Raw genomic sequence first — 2,617 nt, forward strand, 5'->3', positions numbered from 1 at the left:
CCTCCGACGTCATTTTTCTTTATGCATTGAATCTCTGATTCCCTGACCTTGACATATGTGCCATTCCTACTCCTTTGCTGAAGCTACCAAATTCACTGCAAACGAATGCAAATGAAACATTGATGGGAATATCTGATTGAATGGGGGGGTATTGGTGGCGGACTTGCTGGTGCCCGAGTTGCCTTCAGAGGACCCGCGTTTCATTATCAATGTCGATTCCTGATATGCATACGCTTCTAGCCTTAAGCCTTCCACTCCAGATTCCACTCCAGCACGGGACCTAAAGCGAATATCTCACTTTCGACTCCATCGACGTAACGGTTGTGGCATCTGCGGCTCCCGCCTCGATGCATTTTGCAGTGAGCTCTTGCCAATTGGACCCGCGGCTCCTCCTTTTGCCAATTTGACTCTCTCTATTGCTCATGCGAGATTTTGCTTCGCTACCATTTTATTTTGGGTCACCAAGTTCATTTGGGTTGGCTGGAATCTACCATAAGCAGATTTCTGGGACTGTTTTTTCACCTGGACGCAGATATATTTGAACGCTGGACGCAGTCACATATAGTTGAATGCTGGCCTAGTATTTTTTAATGGTGGTTTGTTCTAATATTCTTTCAAATAGTTGAATGCTGGCGTGTTCTAATATTTTTTTCAAATAGTTGAAAGAAACACGGATACATTTGAAACGCTGTCACGCTCTTTTAAACGTTTTATACGTTGGCTCCAGAAAATCGTATATGTTGGCTCCAGAAATGCTGTCACATATATACGCTATTTTTGAAGCTCGTTTAATAGGGAAGGAAGGAGCAATATGCTAGTCTGGTTAGTATATGTTCATTCAATCAAAGGAAATGCCAATGATTAATGATATGCATCCATGAGCTTAAGGCTTGAGATTATGGGTCATGAGCTGAAGGCTTGAGCTTATCAGTTGATCTCTAAATACGGGTATATATTAATGCTTCATGCTCGGTTAAGGCCCCTTCATACGCGTTCATCTCGTGTAATGGTCTCCATCTAGGTTACGGCTTGGTGAATGTGCTTGGTTCTTGATCAATAGAGTTTAGTAAACTCATTTCAAAATATGTTGGAGAGCATTATTCATTTTGTGCTAGCACATCTTGCTTATGGTAATTGTCTCTTTCTGAGTAGAGTCAAACCTTAAAGTTCTCAAAGAATGCTTATAGAAATCAATCATAACTCAAACCACACATAGTTTTCTGTGCTACTCATTTTAAGAACTGGAAATGAAATTACGATCAATGATGTATCTGTATGGTAACATATTTGATATGTTGGTATCATTGTTGTAGCTATTGGAAGTCACTCGGACTTGCATTATTTGTTTTTGTCAGGCCAGGAGTAACTCCAGTTTGGCAGAAAACTCAGAAAAACTGATTCATTTATTTCATTAGGTAGCTATTGTTATATACATGAATGTGACTGATCAGTTCATCTTCTTGATGACTGTTCACATTCCACATTCACCCAATCGCAGAGGATTAAGTGTCAACATTCCCCCCCTTAATCTGAAGGGATGTTGGTGAGTCCAAGCATCGTTCTGAATCTTTCAAGCTTTTCTCTTCCAAGTGCTTTGGTGAAGATGTCTGCAACTTGCTCATTTGTGGAACAATGACGAAGATGGATTGTTTTGGCCTCAACATGATGTCGGATCAGATGATATTTAGTATTGATGTGCTTTGTACGATCATGGAACTTTGGGTTCTTGGCCAACTTTATTGCATAGGTGTTGTCAATCATGAGTGGAGTTGATTGTACTTGTTTTACCTGCAAATCTTCAAGAATTTTCCTGAGCCACACAATTTCTTTCGTTGCTTCAGTTGCTGCCACATATTCTGCTTCAGTTGTGGAATCTGCTGGAACTGATTGTTTGCGTGATCTCCAGGAGACAGCTCCTGATCCAAGACTCATAGCATATCCTGAAGTAGATACCCCAGTTTCTTTGTCTCCATCGAAGTCTGAATCAGAGTATCCAATCAAGCTGAAGTCGTCCACCTGTGTATACTTGATTCCAAGGTCTTGAGTTCCCTTCAAGTACCTTAGAACTCTTTTTGCAGCAGACCAATGTCCCTCACAAGGCTTTTGCATGAACCTAGAGAGGATTCCAACAGTAAATGAAATGTTTGGTCTGGTAGTAGTGAGGTAGATGAGACTTCCTACAAGTTGTCTATACTTTGTTGCATCCTCAAATTCCTTTCCTTCAATAGATGTGAGCTTTAAGTTTTGTTCCATTGGAGTAGAAAGAGGATTGCACTCTGTCATGCCAAATCTGTTTAACAAATCTCCAATGTATTTCTTTTGAGAAAGAAATATGGATTTTGGATGTTGGGTTACTTCAATGCCAAGATAGTAATGAACATAGCCCAAATCAGTCATTTCAAAACTTTTTTCTAATTCTTTCTTTATGGATGCAATATAGCTTTCATTGTTCCCTGTCATTAAAAGATCATCTACATATACCACAAGATATACAACTGTTTTGCCAACTTTCTTGACAAATAAAGTTGCATCATCAAGATCAAAATGATTGAAGTTGAGTTTCAGAAGATGCTCAGTTAGTTTTTCATACCAGGCTCGTGGTGCTTGTTTGAGGCCA

This window comes from Pinus tabuliformis, chromosome 7, assembly GCF_031772625.1.
Source record: "Pinus tabuliformis cultivar Carrire ecotype Pingquan chromosome 7, CPIR1, whole genome shotgun sequence".
Classification (NCBI taxonomy): domain Eukaryota; kingdom Viridiplantae; phylum Streptophyta; class Pinopsida; order Pinales; family Pinaceae; genus Pinus; species Pinus tabuliformis.